The sequence below is a fragment of the Galleria mellonella genome, unplaced genomic scaffold, assembly GCF_026898425.1.
Source record: "Galleria mellonella isolate WM207_F2 unplaced genomic scaffold, CSIRO_AGI_GalMel_v1 utg54, whole genome shotgun sequence".
NCBI classification, from domain to species: Eukaryota; Metazoa; Arthropoda; class Insecta; order Lepidoptera; family Pyralidae; genus Galleria; species Galleria mellonella.
This window is the reverse complement of record NW_026442114.1, coordinates 107,453-128,005: the sequence shown is the minus strand read 5'-3', so window position 1 is coordinate 128,005 and position 20,553 is coordinate 107,453.

The following is a 20,553-nucleotide window of genomic DNA, read 5'->3' as shown; positions in this document are numbered from 1 at the left end:
TACTGGGTACAGAGGAATAACACCCGAGTCTTCAGGAAGGGCAACGCATGGGGGGTATCATGGGCGAAACTGTATACTCTATTATGTCCATGGTAATGCTCATGTCTATAGGCGACGGTTACCACTTTCCATCAGGTGGGCCGTCAGCTTGTTTGCCATTCTAAGTTGTATAATATATATATATATATATATATATATATATATATATATATATATATATATATATATATTCACGTTATATCCCATCCTTCAAACCGAAACACAGCCATGCAAACACAACTGCTTCACGGTCAACAATCGACTTTTGTACACTTTTTTGTTTTCCTTATATTTACAAGTCATATATATAACTGTACCGTGTGGTCCCGGTATAGAATGAGTCACCCCTTCCTTTCCCATGGGTGGCGTAAGAGGTGACTAAGGGAGGGCCAGGGATGGGCAGCAGCGTTCCTCTGAAAACATCTCGAAAGCCTAACTGCGGTTGCCAAATCCGCCTGCTAAGCTTGACAACGAATGGCAAAACCTGCCAAAGGAGAGGCTTATACTCAGCAGTGGACAGTTAAAGGCCGATATGAAGATACCTAATTCCAGGACAATTGGTCGAGCTATTAAGCCACCAAGAACAAAGAAATTCAGTTTCACATTTATAATATGTACATATTAGTAAAAATAACTCATCAGTGATGAAATTTGTCATCATCATCACCTGATGAATAATGCCGCAAATCCACTGATTAAAACAATTGTCAGTGGATACAAGTGAACAAAGGTGGCGACTACAAATACATCAACAGGTTTGACATTTTCTCATAATAAAAATCAGACGTTATTTTCTCACAAAGGGCATTCGGCAACAGATGTTATTATTTCTAGTAAAAGATAATTCATCACGTTTGTTAGGGTTGTCATAACACGTAACACTTAATTAATGTGTTATGTTATTTTATTAATGTTAGGGATATCCATCCCAGTAGGTATGGGCAATATCTATATATATTTTTTTATACAACTTAGAATGGTAAACAAGCTAACGGCCCACTTGATGGAAAGTGGTAACCGTCGCCTATAGACATGAGCAGTACCATGCACTTAACAGAGCATACTGTTTCGCCCATGATACCCTCCATGCGTTGCCATTCCTGAGGACTCAGGTGTTATTCCTCTGTACCCAGTAAATTCACGCCATATCCCACCCTTCAAACCGAAACACAGCCATGCAAACACAACTTTATATTATAGTTACAATATCTATATATCGTCTCGATAAAAGATATGCTATATATCGTTTTTTTTAATGGGTGATAATGTTATGGTAACCCTGTCTGCGCTATCGGTATACAATGGCGAGGCACCAGTGATAGATGACTAATGAGGATGAAAGCAGGTCAGTTAGCCCATTTAGATGAATTCTACTAGAATTAGCTACGATGGTTTCCAGGGGGAACCATGCATGGAGGTCGACCTGACAGGGTATATTGCTAGTAATGGGGCTATTTGACCCCATTACTAACAATCCCTTTCCACCTGCTATATATCGGTTGTCTAATATATAATATTTAAATGAAGCACTCGATTGAGACAAATGGAGATATCCGACTGGTATAGGTGAAATCAAAATGGGTGATTTCCGCCATCAATTTCCAGAGCAACCCAATACATAGATTACCCATAATACCTGTAATGATTTTAGTATCAATTTTTTTATACATTGTTAAGTTAAAAAAGAACTTTTTATTTATAAAACTTGGACTCGTTGACCAACAGAGCGGTAACTATCGGCTTTAGATATGAACAGAACTATATATGTATATATACATATACTGTGACACCCTTTCAACGAAACATATCCTATTAACTCAACTAAATTGAAGAATGTTTTAACAACATCAATCTAACAAATGTGACATAAATACAACTAACAATCAGTTATTACAGTTATTTTTAAAATATGTAATCTATGTACTCGTAATGTGAGATTGTCAAATTGAAGAATTTACGTATATGTTTTAGTTATTCCTAATGTTTAGTCCTCTAAAGATTAAGATATTTGTTTGATATATATTTATCCAATACTTAAAAATTTTTATAGCTACCTATAGGTATTTATAATATTTTATATATAAATTTTAAATTTATACTAATATTATAATCAGGTAAGATTTAATTTTTTGTCTGGTTAGTTAGGTTATTAGTTTATAATAGATAAACACAAAACTAGACACCGATTTATTTTAATATTTTATATTTAATATTTTAATTTTTAATGGTTCGAAGAATTTTGATATTCTTTCACCATTAGAAAGCTACTTTATCAGTGAGTAATAAAGCCTATATTTTATTATATATTTATTATATTTTATTATCACAAAAATTAGAGAGTCCTAATATCAATATCATCTAAGGTATCAAAAATTTACTTAATAAAATTAATATAAAATACTTATTTATCTTTCTGTTTATCTACCTGTGTTAAGCCGGGCAGATCGCTAGTAAAGTAGTCAATTTATATTTAAATAATTTTTTTTTAAGATTCTTATTTAAGTTAAGGCATGTTAAGATCAACGGTGCTCATGCTTCTACTTATGAATATGTATATAGTAGTAGTAGAATTATGTATATAGACCTATACTTTAACGGAAAATTAACATAAAAGCATACCATATAATTTTGGTTTAGATATATAAAAAAAGATTAGTTAAAATGTTCGATTAAAAACTTATTTCGTTTGCGTGTATAGTAAGGACGCAAAGACTATAAAAAATGTGTTTTTTTTTATACAACTTAGAATGGCAAACAAGCTGACGGCCCACCTAATGGAAAGTGGTAACCGTTGACGTGACGTAGACGTGAGCAGTACCATGGACATAACAGAGTAAACCGTTTCCTCTATGATACTCCCCCATGCGTTGCCATTCCTGAGGACACAGATGCTATTCCTCTGTTTCCTATAAATTCACGCCATATCCCACCCTTCAAACCGAAACACAGCCATGCAAACACAACTGCTTCACGGTAGAAACACGAATGGGATAGAGGTACCCAAGCAATCGACTTTTGTACAAAGTCTCCCTCTGGTAAAAGCTTCTGTACCACATAATATGTAATAAAAGATAACTTCTTTAGTAGCGCGTTTAGTGCTTCTATAGTCAAATTGATTATCAAATTTTGAATTGTCCCTACACAGAAATATAGAAGTAGTTGGTTCGTCGTTTTCTTTGCTTAATCTTAGTTTGAAGTGAAAATAAAAAAAAAAAACATGAATCGAAATCCCTATGGCAATGATGTCACATGTCACGCAACACTAGCTATATTGGCATCATGAAATACGGCATAATTATTGGAAACTGGCACGCACTGTTTTTAAAATGCAATACCCAAGCTCTTAAGCGTAACATCGCCGTTTATGGTAGGGTTACCTATATGGAAGGAATACGTAAAATTTCATCCATCAGTAGATTGTTTACTGCAGGCAACATTGTTAGGAATTTATAGAACTTGTTCACGAATGGTAACCTCGGGTGGGATTGTTTTTCTTTTGTTCAGTAACCACAACGGCAAATAAGCGCTTGACGGAAGCGTTCGAACCTTTGTGATTTAAAGACAAGTACTTAGTACTTTAATTGTCGTATATCTTATTCTTCAAATTGGAATGAAGCACGTAGGAGCTGCTATAGCCGCGGTTACAATTAATATTTTAATTGTTATTAAAAATAATCATTGTAAATATTTATGTAGTTTTACTTTATTAAAAGGTAAGTGAGGTAGTTAACAAAATGTGTGGTGTTACCATGTAATATGCTTCCGTATACTACTATAAATGGTATTATAATATGCAACTTTACAACTAAATAAACGAACGTTCAGTCTATTATTAACGAGATAAGCAGTAGGTTAACTAATATAATAAAAATGTAACTAGGCGATGTCTATACATAGGAGATATCTAAGAAAAATTAATATGAGAGGTCTTAAAAAAAGCAATAGAATCAGAAACATTAATTTTAGAAATTTTGCACCAAATTGAATGCAATTTTTATACTTCTGTTCCTGAACTTAAAAACTGGTATATGTCTCATTTTGATACTTCATTTACGAATGGGCTATTTCATTAATTATCTTACTTTTGAAAACCATGCGTAGCTACGAAGCAGCGACTAAAAATCCAGTAGTAATAATATAAAATACTATATATTGTACAATGTTACTATATAAGTAGTAAATATAGTAACATTAATTTTGCCATATTAATATTTTTTTCTGGTTAGGGATACCCTAATGACCTGGGAGAAAGGGATTGTTAGCAATGGAGTTTGAAAGCCCCATTGCTAGCAATATGCCTTATTAGGTCTACCTCTACGTGGTTCCCCCTGGAAACCATCGTGAACAATTCTTGTTGAATTCGTCACGATGGGCTAACTGACCTGTTTCATCCTCACCTATCATCCTTCACTGGTGCCCTGCCGGTGTATACCGTTAGCGCAGGTGGGATTACCATTCCATTATCACCCATTAAAAACCCTAATGACCTAGCAGTATGAAATATACATACGACCTCTTTTCATATCTACCAAATATATATAAAAAAAATCATAAAAATCAGACAAGTCGTTTCGGAGGAGTTTAATTATAAAAACCGTGACACGAGATTTTTATATATAAGTTATATATATAAATACGATTTGAGACATTTATTTCTCTAAAGATTTATAAATCTTATACATAAATCACTTAAATGAGAAATTTAAAACTATGAACATGCACTTAACATCTGCTGTTAGCGAGCGTAATTCAAACATCTATGTTATTAAATATGTATATATATATATATATATATATATATATATATATAATAACATGTATGTTGATTTTTATTTCATAATCGAGTGGTGTTGCGTAAAATGAATAATTTATGCAACATGCGACGTTTTCGGACCATTCGTCATGCAGATCTTGGCAGTTACCAACAACATGGCGGGCGTTATTTCGACCGTAACGTCATCTAAAATCATTCGTCTTAATATATTTTGCAATTCTGTGTGTACAGTTTTTCAACTAACTTCAAAAAAGGTTCTCAATTCGATTATATTTTAAGTTACGAGTTATGAGTTAACAACTCATAACTTCGTCAGTTATAAATCGATTTATAAAATTCATTTTTTATCTGTAGGGACTTACATATATATACTTACAAATCGGTCCCAAATTAATTTTATCAAAATCGATTTAGTAGTTTAGTTTTTTAAGTTTAGGTCAGTTTTTTTGTGGAATATCATCTTAAATGATTAAATACATGAATTAGCATGAGTACTGACATCTGCTTAGTTCTAATTTTGGTGGAACAGTCTTGATGTTATGACGAGTATTAGAGGGAGAGGTAGTCAGTAATGACCGGTTTTTTTTAATGGATGATAATGGAATGGTAAATGGAATGGGGAGTGTTCTGAGGAATTGTTCGGATTGACACCTGCTGCTGATTTTCACCACCGTACAACCCGCCACAAACTAAAGTTTCATCCCAATCATCTGGACGAGTGGCGGTCTTTCACTGTGCGTTTTTAAGGCACTTTCTTCCACGGACAACTATTCTTTGGAATCAACTTCCAGCAGCAGTATTTCCGAACCGATACGACAACATAACCTTCAAGAAAAGAGTATATTCTTTTTTAAAAGACCGTCAGAACACCTGCAATGCCGCTGGTGTTGTGGGTGATCATGGGCGGCGGTAGTCACTTACCATCAGGTGAGCCGCATGCTCGTTTGCCCCCTGTGTTGTAAAAAAAAAACGTAATAAAAATAGTGATGAATTCATTACTTGTGTGTAATAGAAATATTAGTAATGGGGCAGTTAGATTCCTATTATTAATAATCTCTTTCTCCCAACAACCGATGTTTTGTTCTTTCTCTTTTAAAATTGGTTGAGGCATTTCGAACATTACGATATTATGCTAGAACCACACGGTAAGTGTTATTGTCAATTGTGATAATTTTGTATTCAGAGTTTGTACTTTTTTAAATTTAGTTGTAGTTTTTTTATTATTTTATTTTTCTTTTCTTACTTTTTAATCAATGTGTTGGGTCTTCCATCCGAAAAATTAGTATTGGCAACCTGCACTAAAGTTAAATGAGTTAAAGGGACGTCTGAAAATTAGCGCTATATAGGTACATCCCGCTGGAGTTGTGCATAGATAGCAACAACTGAGGCGGCTTTTATTACCAGAAAAATTTTTTTTCTTTATTTTTACCTGTTATTATTGCTGTTGGTAATAAAAACTCTATCTATCTAATTCGTATCTAAGTATATTTTACATAAGTATAATTAAGTATATTTTACAAATATTACATAAGTATGTGGTACATTGTTTATATACATACGTCTGATCCTTATTTAGACCATTATCTTGTGGTTGTTTAATTAGCTATATATGGTATATGATACATATAAAATTTACCATAAGGATAACTAGTTTTATTCAACAAAATTTCCTTAAGTGTACATGTAATATTATTATAAGCTAATATGACATGAGTTAACCTCATATCGTAATAGCTCCATTACTACCAGTTATTATTTTAACGATACCGGTTAAAAGGTTAGATTCGTAGTGATTATAATTATGAAGGGCGGTTGTATGGTACGCAGTAACGACTGACAATCTCGGACAATTGAAACTAGTTATATCCTGTGACTCTCTCTATGCAAGTATAGCTACTTCACTGTAAGAATGTCTGTGGCACAGAGGCAGAAGACTTTTGTACAGTTTCCCTGTGGTAAAATAAATATATAATCAGAATTTAGAGCACGGCATTGGTTAAGATTTTATATGACAATAGACTGAGGTGTTTAAAGGCACATTTTTTTTTATGGATGATAATGGAATGGTGGTATCAGTGAAGAGTGATAGATGACGATGAAAATAGGTCAGTTAGCCTTATATGATGAAATAATCAGGAATTAACCACGATAGTTTTCACGGGGGGGCGGGGAGTAACAGCGTGGAGGTCGATCTGATAGAATATATCATATTGCCAGCAATTAGTTAAATTAAATTACATTACTAACAACCCTTTTAAAAAAATAATGTATCGAGATCGGTTCAATGGTGGTGAAGATATAGTAAAACAAATGAAAATAAATATAAAATAAGTATTATAATAATTATCTCTTACTATCTGAAGCCGCTTAGAAAAAAATAGAATCCGACCAGATTATTTACCCATTTATAAATAGCCTGTGCCGTTTGCCTCGAAACTTGCCGAAATAATTCTCATAAACTTTGTTAAAATATTACGTCTAGACACGGAGTTTCATATTTTTGGTAGATATTCATTCGACTCCACTCATATCTTGTACTACAGTAACTATGTTTTTTTTTTGTTATTCTAGTTGGAGATTGTTGAAAACTAAACCTTTTTTGTTTTTACTTTTTTATTTGTGTAAATCTTCACTTTTGTTTCATTGTTGTCATATTTATGTCAGAACATAAAAGGCTGTGAAATTTTACGATCTTTCCATTTCATTCAGATCCGTACTTTTATAAGTACCAATATTTTTTATGGGTTTGTATTTTTTTTCTACATGACGTTAACTATACTACAGAAGATAAACAAGTATCAAAATACAAAGACATATAGCGACATAATTTGTGTTATTTCTGTCTACAGTTGACTGGCAGGTAATACTATAAATACACTAATTGTTGAATAAAACAATAAAATATTTTATCCTAGCAATAATAAAACTAAGCACGGATTTCCTTTATATAAGTAGACATATAAATTAAATAAAGAAGTCGCATCCAACGACTTAGATAACTTCATATCGGCTTAGTCAACCTGGCGATACAGAATAATACATCTGTCACGTAACGTATTATTGTGGTAAAATGTATGCAAATACATTTTGAATATTTATTTAAATTTAGTAGACGTACGTTGGTCGGTCATTATTCGAAAATTGAAGATTTCACGCGGAGCGTCGCGACGTCGTTTGCGCATTAGCGCCGTCGTTTTGCGTCAACAACAAAACTCTTAAATAGTAACAGATTCGAGTTAAAAAGTAAATACATAAGTTTAAATACCTATTTTTTAAGCAATGAAAATTGAATGCTAATTTCGCTTGATTTGTACGTAAACGCTGATGGAATACCTCTCCACTTGCTGCCTCAATCAGTGAGAGATGATAAGCGAGAATGAAGTCAGATTAATTGGTTTCCAAGACTGCGAGGAGTTCGATCTGACGATATTAGGTATATTGCTAGTAACGGAACCGTCATACTCCGATACTAGTAACTTAATTTGAATTATATATTATAATGATTGAAAATGGCTGCCATTTTAATTAATATACGTATATTAATTTATGAGTAACATGTACATATATATATTTATATCATGTTGAAAATAGTCTTTAAATTTAAAAATTCAACATGACCTGGGAAATTTTTAATCAAATTATTTGCAGCAATGAAAATGGGCGCAATTTTTGTAAATTTTAATTAAATTTGATTTAAAAAAATAAGCAGATAAACAAATTAGCTGAGTAAGTTTTGGACAGGTTTTTTATACTCGATGCTCTATCTTCGTAATTTAATAATGTATATATGCATTAATTAAATAAATTGCCACTGTAATGCCTGATGGTATTCTGTACCGTTTAACCATTATAAATTTCGGTAACTTAAATTTACATCTAACAGACAAAGTTGATAGTGTTTCGACATTGAGCTACGATAGTGTAGTTAAAAGTTAAAATACTTCATATGTTCGTTTACATACAAGAAGTGGCAACCAACTAGAAATGACTGTACCTCATTGGGTTTTAAATCTGTTTAGTTCAAAACCCAATGAGGTGCAGTCATTTCTAGTTGGTCAATCAAGGGCATCGAATGTATGTGCTTCAAGCAAATTGCTAATATTTAAATAATTTCCGAGTTAAGAATGCCCAAAGGGAAATAAAAATATGTTAAAAGTTTACATTTCACCAATTTTAAATTTAGAACATAAAAATTCGTATTTTAAAAATGTTTTCACAGATAATTACGGTGCTAATGGGAGTTTTAGTGGAAACATAATACAGCTTAAATAAAGCTATATTTACTTTTTCTATTTATAATCCTATGAGATTTTAAATTAAAAACAATAATATTCATGTTTCTACTCAAAATTCCATGAAATAAAAAATAAGATGAATAAAGCTTAAATTAGTTGCACCGACAAGAGGAAACTCTTAAATGAAAAAAGAAAAAATGCTTAAATTAGGATTATAAATAAAACTAGGAGATAAATCTTTTTTTCTACTGAATACCTGGAATTTTAAATAGAAGAATATTCATATTTAGTTACAGATATTTATTCTTATACCTGTATATTATGATTTTCATAGAAAAAAATACAATTTCATAAATAAAGGGAAATAATAAGTTCGTGCGCGCGAAATTGTAGTAAACATCTAGTAAAATAAAATATAAAATACGATACGTAATTAGTTTTGTTAGTTCCAACATCGCTCTCGTGATTTAGTTTACTCACACTATCATGAGAATATACTGTGTACACACACGTGCCTTTGTATATAACAACTCAGAATTCTCAGATAATGTCGTTTGATAGTAATGAATCGACCTTGAGATTCTTAGAGGATAGATTGTTACTAGTTCTATCTTAGGTATTTATTACGCTGTCAATGACATATGTAGAATCATAGGTTTGGAGAATGAAAGAATAAATAAATTAGGCATAGGTAATATGGATCCGATATATATATATATATATATATATATATATATATATATAATATATATATTGGGCTCTTCTGTATATGAATTGATGGCGGAGGAAAGGTAATCATTCATTTCGATACCGCCCATATCGATCGAATATATATTTTACAATATTATTTATTTATCTGTTATCCAATATTATTTTTTAGATATATTTGTTAATCGACGAGTATATAGATAATGTAACTAAAATATATAGATATTGCTATATATTATGCATCCCTAAAATAATTAAGTCTTTGGATATATCCTATAGAGTTGTCTAGTAATGAAGATAGATTCTCATACTATGGTGTAAATATTATTATGTATTCTGACTTGAGCTATGGTAACTAGATATAATGGGGTCTGAAGGCCCCGTTGCTCATATATAATATACGCTGTTAGATGGATCTCCACTTACTTCCTTTGGAAACCATAGTAGGTAAATTTATCACGATGATGTTATCTGACCTTATCATCACCTATCATCCCTCATTTATCATAAACAATGATATATGAATAGTAATAATTATAAATAATAAACTTTGTGTTTTGCGGAAATCGAATCCACAAACATTAGGAGGTGAGACACTGAGTTAAACCGCTACACCACCAACTTTTAATATTAAAAAATCATTCTAATACCTTGAATAGCTTTGGCATAATTTCGCGGGAAAATATTTCGTTCTTACTCTATATTTATGAGTTTAATATTATAATTTATAAATATATTTGATATTGTAATATATCCCTTAAAACAATTGTAAATGTTATAAGAGTTCAGACAGAGTAAACGTTTAATCTATGGGGTTCTGTATTGTAGGAATAAAGAGAAATAGGGGGAATAAGATTACATTCTTTACTAAATAAAAGATTTGGTACACGTGTCTGTAGGTAACATACTTTCCTTTTATAATTAAAAAAAAAAAAACAGTAAATAAAAAGATTAATTATTAGTATGAGTTGCATTAAAAATGTTCACATCCTTTAACAACGTATGCATTATTTATCAATTTAAAAAAAGAATATATTAACAGTACCTACTCAATATTCCTGAATTATTATTAATTTAAAATGTATTCGAATAGAACTAAAATTAAAGTATAAGTAATAGTTCTAAAGTAAACTAAATTAGTGGTAAAACGTTAATTAATAATGGGAATGTTTTGTTTCCATGGGTTACTTTTTCTTCAAGCTATTTGACGGTCCTATTGTCCTACAATTTTAAGGTTAAATAATAAATATTTTTTTTATAGATCGTCAATACATACTCATAAGAAGACTTTCTTTTTAAATTTTGGTATTTTAGGTGAAAAAAGTGCTACCTAATATGTAAGTGTGAGTAAAGCATTAGTCAAGCAATACTAAATTTTAAGTTAATATGTCAGATGCTATGCATGACAGATACACAAACAGACAAGTGAATGATCTAATAAGGGTCTTTACGATTACTCGAGGGACCATAAAAATATCTCAAATACCTGAATAAAAATACGTATTATTTCTAAACCCGTGGGTGGGCGTCTAATATAAGATTTCTAAGAAATTACTATCAAACTCGGGTCTGTTATTTATCTTATAAACAAACGAACACTATAAGCGTATGAAGGTATGTGTAGCGTGCCCCTTAATACTCCTCCCACATCCTTCGCTAGCATTCCTCTGTAATCCACGCTACAAGGTAGTGTGGATTACAAAGAGACCACTGCAGATAAAGAACAATACAGAAAAGGCACATATTACACGATCAGTAGATGGCGATAGTATTTCAAGATCTAATCTGAAAATATCCGAGAAATTAATCTTATATATAATTTCATTTTTCTGGGTGCAGGTGGCTCGAAACTGTTTCTTATGGCAACCTATGGGAAGGTCTATCTTCAACAGTGGACAGTTAACAGACTTTTACCAGAGGGAGACTTTGTACAATAGTTGTTTTCTTGGATACCTCTGTTCCATTCGTGTTTCAACCGTAAAGTAGTTGTGTTTGCATGGCTGTGTTTCGGTTTGAAGGATGGGATATGACAGTATAGGGTACAGAGGAATAACACCTGAGTTCTCAGGAATGGCAACGCATGGGGGGTATCATGGGCGAAACAGTATACTCAGTTATGTTCATGATATTGCTCATATATATAGGCAACAGTTATCACTTTCCATCAAATTGGTCATCACATTCTTTGCCATTCTAAGTTGCATAAAAAAAGTTAAAGGCTGATATGGTGATGATAATATATTTTTACTAAACAAAAAAATTATAACTGCAATCATAGCAAAACGCACTGTTCACATTATTTGAATTTAGATAGAAACGCATAACATATATGATCGCATACAGTGTGTATTCAGACGGATTTTCTCCTGCGAATGCTCAGACTGTGGAATAAGCTTCCTGTCATGGTTTTCCCTACTAGACTACAGTATGGGGTTGTTAAAAAACGGTACGCTAAGGTTTCTTCAGGATCGTCAACGCGCACGTGACATACCTAGTGTAGTATGCGGGGGAAGGGATTGTTAGGAATACGGACTGCCAGTTCTATTGCTTGCAATATATCGAGGCAGGTGGACCCTGGTTCCCCCCTGAAAACAACTTTGCTGAATTCCAGGTGTATTTATCACAATGGGCTAACTGACTTTCCTTTTCATTTTCACCTATCATCCCTTACTGGTGCCCCACCAGCGTATACTATTAGTGGAGGCGGAAATACAATTGCATTATCATCTATTAAAAAAATATTGTAGTATGCAGACGTCTATAAGCTACACTAAACGTTTACCATCAAACAGGTTGTACGTTTGTTGACCACTTTCGTTGTATAAAAAAAAACATGCATACAATTTTATTGTCACTCGTGATAAAAAATCCGTAGCTACATACTTGATATAATATGCCCTCTGGTTGTACTAATCTTTAAAAATGTAATTAAAAAAAAAACAATTTTTTTGGTATAATTTAATATTAAAACCCAAGAATATTGTACCACAGCTAACTCTCTTCTCTCAGCAACAAATGTTCGTATCATCCTAATCGATTACCTTTCAGCTTTTCTATTACTGGCCGTACTTATAAACTTCTTCCAACTTGCGCTGAACAAACATTATTTATTTATTTTTTGCAACAGTTCTCGACTTGTGAGAAAACTGTTTTCTTATTTTCCAGTTTTTGCCCGTGAATTCGCGCAGCACTTTCTTTATACAACCTGTGTGTATCTAATGGCAATCAAAATGACGACCCACCTGGTTGAAAGTAGCAACTGTCGTCTATAGACATGAATTATGCCATGGATATCATAGAAGAAAATCATGCCCATGGCATTGTACAAGAATAAAGAAGTTGACATGTGTTTGTTTGAATAAATGACTGAATCATCATCATCGTCATACCAGTCATTAACTGTCCACTGCTGAACATAGGCCTCGCCCATAAAGGGGATTTTGCAGGTAGTTCCCTCTACCATTGTGTTCTCTTAGTAAACTATAATTTATACATAGTGTAAAACAAAATTGATTCCCGTCTGCCTGGCCTTATGTATGCTTAGATCTTTAAAATTACGCAACGAATTTTAATATGTTTTTTTTTTGATAGATGAAGTGATTCAAGAGGAAGCTTTATAGGTATAATACATGCATAATATGGTGGAGAAACACTGATAATTTTCGAGGTTTCTAATGTAATGTCGTAATGTAAAGGGGCTAGCGGCGCTATTTAGTATTAGCATTGCGCCCGTGCAATGCCAGGGTGGGTCGCTAGTTTATTTATAAAAATATAATGCTGTTTCAGCTGTAAATTAACCGTGGACATATAAATATAACCATACATCATACATACGAGTGAATTTTAAAAATATTACCTGCCTTTCTTAGGGTCTTGGCCAACATATACATATTTATATTTTGATAAAAGTACAATATATTTTTACTTATATTAGCCGTAACTACGATCGCGTGAGTGGGATATTAATTGAATATAATAAATACGAAAGTTTGTAACGAGGGATGGATGTTTGTTGCTCTTTCACGTAAAAACCATACTTTGATACACAGATAGGGGACATCCTAACTTATATATATATATATATATCTATATATATATATATATATATATATATATATATATATATATATATATGTATTTTGATTCATACGGGTCTGTGTCGCCATTATGTATACTGAACTACATTGAAGAGACAGTTTACGAGGCTTTCGCGCCATTTTTTACTTGTTAATTACTTTTATTTATTTTTCTTGTTTATGGTTAGAGTTTAGGGTATATCTTTTTTGTACACTATCATAACTAAAAATAATAAAGAATTAACAAATTTATTTATTATTTTTATTTTTACCAGTTAATGACCCCAAATTAATCAGGTAGGTTATGCCCTAACTTAGCAAATAGGGTACTTTATGTACTAATTCACGCAAGAAAAGCTGCGACGTATAGCTAGTTTATAATAATAGTAAGGTCACAACAAACGAGAAAGAATGTATAGGACAGTCAAATGCGTAGGCGTTATGATTGCAAAGAAAATTGCTGTCAAAGATAATCTGAAACAAACAGCCTGGCAAACAATTACTTGTCGACACGCCGCCGCCGACGCAACGCTGATATTTGCTGGTCGAATATATGAATAAATAAGTAACGATGCCATGACATTTGATGTATTCTAACATTTACAAAAGCGATTACTTTTAGACTAATTGTAATTTGTAGATTTGGTTGAATAATTTTACTCGTAATTATGAGGTGAGAAATCGATTAATTCGATCCTACATAAACGTGTCATATTTTTTTTAAACCACGATAGTGGCAAAAGTATAAAGACAGTCTGAAGATAAACGGTTCCTGCAGCCTATGGACGCTTACAACACTAGGGGTGTCACATGCGCGTTGTCGACCCTGAAGAAATATTAATATATATATCTCATTTGAAAAACTCCATACATCAGTCTCTAGAGAAAACCTTGGCAAGGAGCTCATTCTACAGACTGAACGTTTGCGGGAGAAAATTCCTTTGAAACCGCACTGTACGTGACCATTTAGGTTCTAGCGCGTGAGGACGAATCTCTTGTCGACGGCGAGCGGTGCGATGATGGAATGTGGGTGAGGGGCTCATTTCAATTTCTCAGAATACACATTTTATACTAGCTTTTATCTGCAACTTCATCTGCGTGATCGGTATGTGTTCATCGACTAGGGATAGTAGCCTATATACTTCTCTATCTCTTACATTATATATATATATATATCAAAATTTCATAGCGATTGGTTTAGCCATTAAGGCGCTAAGAGGTAATAAACAAATAAACTCACATTTATTATATTAGTAAGGATTGTAAAAGTGGTATTATTTTATACTAACGTAGGAGGCGACTAAGGGATGGCGAGGGATGGGCAGCAGTGTACCTCTTAAAACATCTCTAAAGCTTAACTGCGGTGGTCCGCCTACCAAGCATAGCAATTACTGGCAAACCCCCCAAGGGAGAGGCTTGTGAACATTTAAAGGCTGAATAAATAAATAAATATAATGATGATGATAAAGTAAACAAACACACTTTCACATTTATATCTAATATTAATAAGGCTTATATAGCTGATCCGCCAAACATTGTTGTGCCTATTACCTATCGGATCCTTATTTTCAAATCTTCATAACCTATCTCTCATGTTAAAGCAAACAATATACACAAAATTTCATTAAAAATCGGTTGAGCGACTACGGAGATTAGCGTGAACGAACATCGTGACGTGGGATTTTCATATATTTTAATGATATATGAAAATCTCGCGTTACGATGGAATAATATTATATTGAACTAGGTGTTATTTTAAGGAATTGTTTTGTTTAGTTCTGCTACCATTAGTATTCGTGCGAATGCCAACACTTAAAGATTGACTATTTTATTATTACCAGAAGATCTACAATCTTCAATGATAATACCAGCCATTACTGTCCACTGCTGAACATAGGCCTCCCCCTTTTAGGGGGGGGGGGGTTTGTCAGTAGTTGCTACGCTTGGTAGGCGGGTCGGCAACCATAGTTAGGTTTTGGTGATATTTTAAGAGAGACATCTCTCTGATATTACCAGAGGGAGACTTTGTACAAAAGTCGATAGCTTGGGTACCTTTGTCCCATTCGTGTTTCAAGCGTGAAGCAGTTGTGTTTGTATGGCTGTGTTTCGGTTTGAAGGGTGGGATATGGCGTGAATTTACTGGGTACAGAGGAATAACAACCGAGTCCTCAGGAATGGCAACGCATGGGGGGTATCATGGGCGAAACAGTATACTGTGTTATGTCCATGGTACTGCTCATGTCTATAGGCGACGGTTAGCACTTTACATCAGGTGGGCCGTCAGCTTGTTTGCCATTTTAAGTTGTATATAAAAAAAAAAATTGAGAGAGAGCTCATTCCTCGATAATTAAGTTTCCTTAGTCGCCTCTTACGGCATCCACGGGAAAAGAAGTCCATTCTATACCATCATACAATCACACACTACAATCTTTCATATTAGTAATTAATCTCCGATCTAGAGATCTAGAGATGGACTGAGTCCATGCACGTTTCGCGACACGTGTTTCATCTATAAATAAGCAGCGATCTGTTAATTTGCCTGAAGATGTCTGGATACTAGTGGTACCGGAATTAAACGAAAAAATTCAAATCGACTAACTAGTTATAAAATAATTCTAATTAATGGTAAATATAAATACAAATGATAAGCAAGCTGACGTGGCAATGGGCTGGTCACATAGCTTGAAGAACTGATAACCGATGGGGAAGAAAGGTTCTTGAGCGTATGGGCAAACGCAATGTAAGACGACCAGACACTAGATGGAGTGACGATCTCAAATACAGTGTCAGTAAATACAGGATCGTTCTTTATAGCAGTCTATGGGGGAGGCTTATGTTTAACAGTGGACAGATAATTGCTAAATGATGATGATGATGATAAATAAAAAGGAAATGGAGGCAATAAAACATCTCCATTGCCAACCAAAGTACAAGTATCCTGTGCGAATTGAATTGTTAAATTGTTTTAAGCGCTCTCTATTTTATTATGATGGTCAATTTTGCAATTGCTGGCATTGGTATCTCAAGCTCCAAAGGTAATGGTAAGGTCACTTTGTATTGATATTTCTAAAATAATCAACATCATTGCCTTGCTTTCTAAAATAATATAATAATAACTGCAATACGATAAAACTAATTACCTGGTCCTGGTACATTCGTACGTTATGGCATATTCTGTGTTGTGACAAAATTAAATGGTTATGGGAAACAAGATAACGCTCTCTGGGGACACAATTTAGAAGACCCGAGCGCTGCTTGCGTTCCTATGCTGCAATAAAGATGTTGAATTTCTTTTTTTTTAGTCACAAAGGTATTTGAATATCGATATTTTAGTACGATTCTGTTCCATCCTTTTTATGAGTAAGCAGTCTTTTGATTATTAGGAACATTTTAATTTTTAGTTCAAACAGATAAAGTATGACAAAAGAAACATGTAAAAATAGCAAGTACACGTGAACGAAATATCCGACACTTCCACTACAAGTTACATAATTAACGTCACGTTGAAAAAATGTCTCGAACAAAGGGAGACGCATCTAAGAAAATACATCATAACAAAACATGTCCTTGGTGCCGCACAAAATAAAGCAGAAAATACGAGTAAACAACGGACAACAAAATGGCAAAAAACGTCATCAACTCATCGCGTCGTCAAGTAATATTATTTTCCGCTAAGAGAAAAACACATTCCATACTAGATGTATTCTATTCAATAGACTCTGTACCATTGATATGCAAAAAATAAATCTAGATACATTATCAAAGATTTAAAAATTATATATAAAAATAGTTTTTATTTATTTTATTTATGTATAATATAATTAACATATTTTATTATGCAATAAAGAATAAATAAATTAAAAATTGTTTTTAATAACATTTTTCACTCATTTCTAAAAATCCAGTAATGTTTTGTACTCATTCGTTTGTTGACTATAAACGGAAAGTGTATGTCGAATTAGAAACAAGTCAGAGTTAAAAAAATGTATTACAATAAAAAATATATTTAATTATTTGGTAATATTTAGACATGTACTCTTTTATTTATGATAAATATTCGATTCCAGTTGTGTTTTAACGTGTGATAACATTGTTTTGTTTGTTTTTCAATTCGAGGCAGTTTAAGTATTACTTTACCTGGGAATGTAAATTTTAGGATTTTTATACACTAATGTAAACGTAAACGTAAAATACTATACGTAAATTATGTTCAAAAATAAATACTCCGCGAATTCACACCTGCAATGCCGTAGGTGTTGTGGGTGACCATGGGCGGCGGTAGTCACTTACCATCAGGTGGGCCGCATGCTCGTTTGCCTCCTGGGTTATAAAAAAAAAATTCAACTCTGTACGTCTACGTATAATAAAAATGACTTACTTTTAAATTTTACTCGGGACAGTTTCAAGCGTAAATTTAGTATGGGAATGTGTATCTTTTTATTTTTGTATATCAATGTTCTGTCCACCGAAATAAGTTCATGAATAATAATGACGTGAATTCAACTGTGTACACCTACGTAACAGTACGTCGGGATACGCATTTGTAATTCAAACGTGCCTGTTTTCTGCATTTTTATCTGCAATTTATCTCTGTGCCTGTTTTTCTTTTCTTTAAAGTGAATAGTGATTATTGCTCTCCTTATCTAACCTCAAAGTCCTGGAGGAAAAGGAATGATATCTAATGTGGTATAATAGCCCCGTTGCCAGTAATATACCCTATCAGGTCAACCTCGACGCAGTTTCGAGGAGGAAGAGTTTAATACGGCATGGTATATGCTATGTGGCTACGAGTAGAAATGGGAACTGTTCTCATTATAAATAATCTCTTTCCTTCTGGCTGGTTGTAGTCGTTAGAAACACAAAATTATTACTAGCTTGAATATCTACTTTCATATATGATAATAGAATTCTTAGAAGATCAACTTTGCCTTAACTCAGTCAAGCTAGGGTTAACGTTCAGCTTCAGACAAATACAACAGTGTTGAGATTTTTATATTACATTTTTATACGTGTATATATATTGTAATATAAAAAATTTTAATAGAGACTGGATTGCTAATTTTATTATATTATTATTATTAGATGTAACGACTCTATTAAAAAATAATCATCAAAATCGATTTATAATTGGCAAAAAATATCACCTAACGAATTCCCAATAATCATATTTTTCCTTTCCAATTAATTTGGACATATTCGCTGTTTTTATTGTTATGGGTGTATTTTAAACAAAATTTATTAATACAGCTATTATACACAAATCCAACTTTTTAATCTTATTATTCGTCACAGTCGTCGAATACTGGCGAATCTTTATATATAATATTCGTCAGATCCGTCAGTATTCTACGACTATGACGTATTTTTCAGTTACGCCTTGACCAGATACGATTTTATTTATTCCTCTCCATGCTAAGGTTGCCTGAAAAAGATCACTATTTAGCGATAAAGCCATTCATTGTTGCCTCTTAATCTTGTTTTTATGTAATTAATTGTTCATTTTGTTTGTGCACATATTATTAATTTTCATAATCTGAGTCATTCTTTAAAGAGAACAATAGATTTTCCATTCATTCATTCCTTTTTCATTTAAAATTCATGCTAACCATTTTCTATATATACATTTCACACACTCTATTCAGTAATTCAGGCACTGTTTATGAAGGGTTTGTTATCGCTGATACCACTTAGCATAAGAACCATACTTCGGTTTAATTTCACGTTCTTTGTGTTGTGAACTACACTTGGCCTTGTCAAGTAGTATATTGTGGTTCGGACCTATTTTAATATCTAATTTAGTATTGTAATTATCTATTTATTTTGCTATCTAATTAATATTATAAGACATCTTTAGTTTTCCTTTATCTACGATGTTAAAAAAAACAATCTTAAGAAAATTTTCATAGTAATCTTTTAATATTATCTTTTATTTATTAAACTTTAAAACATCTAGGTAGTATAAATAGCAGACTTAACACCATATGTCGTTATCTACCAGTCGACTATAGAATATAGAAATAGAACCTACATTATACATACATATACATACTTCAACACAATATACAAAAGTAAGACAAAGGTAACTATGAAGACGACTTTACTACAAAGACTCCCTCTAGTGTAATTATCTGAGATATTTTACTACGTATTCACTACTGACAATTGAATTAATGTCCTATAGATTGATAATAATGAAAATTCAATAAGTACGATCCATATTAGTGAGGCTGTTGCTCCCTTACGTTCATTACTATTAAGGTGTATCCACACCGAAATAGATTTTGTGGAGCAACATTATGTAACGTCACGTTATATTGCTCCACAAAAAGTTAGGGTTTTTTCTTTTTATTAAAAAATGATAGTGTTTTCGTTTGATTTATATATTTACTAGGACCAGTTTGCAAACAAATTATAAAAATCAATTCCAACTATCCATATGTTACGTCAGTTATTGAGAACGACATTTTTATTCATACATGTTTCTATTACAGTAACTTCCATCTTATATAATATTTTGAGTAATCTTAAATAATAAGTTAAAATATTTACCTTCTAATAGCTCTTTTTTTTATACAACTTAGAATGGCAAACAAGCTGACGGCCATCCTGATGAAAAGTGGTAACCGTCGCCTATAGACATGAGCAGTACCATGGACATAATAGAGTATACTGTTTCGTCCACGATACCCCCATGCGTTGCCATTCCTGAGGACTCAGGTGT